The following is a 792-nucleotide window of genomic DNA, read 5'->3' as shown; positions in this document are numbered from 1 at the left end:
GTGATGCTCAACAAGTGGTTGAATCTCAAGAATGAGAATCTGAGGTTGCAACACGATCTGGTGCAGAGCCGTGAGCAGTGTGAAGATCTTGCTGAAGAACTTGCTGCTGTAACTGAGAATTATGAATCTCTGGAGAAGGAGGTTAGCAAACTGAGGGAGGTTGCTATTGATGAACGTGAGAGAGCAATGAGGCTAGAACGTGATTTGGCTGAGAATCGCAAACAGATCAGGATGCTCAACAGTGGATCCAAAGAGTTGGATAAGATACTCTCGATGGGTCAACCAGCCAAGGCGGATTGAGAACTGGATATCGAGGAGCTGAGAGTACTAAGGAAGTACAACAGAAGGGGCTATCACATTTCGTGCATGGGAGCACATCAAAAAGTGGAGCCAAAAGAGCTTGTCAGGAAGTACGTCGGAACGTACGACAGGGAGTGTTGGTTCTGTGGGAAGGTTGGACACAAGAAGGTGGAGTGTTTTGTTCGTGAAAAGAGCTGAAACATGGCCAAAAAGGTGAACAAGACGTTCACTAAGCCCAGGAGGGTTGAAGAGGTGTCCTTAGCCAAGAGTGGCTTACTTGATGAGATCAAGGATGAGACATCAGAAGATGGATGCAGCTCTGTTAGGAGTGATCTTCAGGAAGATCAAGAAGCATCAAGCGTGGAGTCAGGACACGGAGTTGTCTGTGACACAAAGGGGAAGGAGATCGAAGTGCGTCAGGAAGTGGTGCGAGATGATCTTCAGGGGTGTGAAATCACTCCAAGACAATAGCAACGAGTGCAGAGAGCACTT

The sequence above is a fragment of the Brassica oleracea genome, chromosome C4 (genome assembly GCF_000695525.1).
Source record: "Brassica oleracea var. oleracea cultivar TO1000 chromosome C4, BOL, whole genome shotgun sequence".
Lineage (NCBI taxonomy): Eukaryota > Viridiplantae > Streptophyta > Magnoliopsida > Brassicales > Brassicaceae > Brassica > Brassica oleracea.
This window is presented reverse-complemented; position numbering follows the sequence as displayed.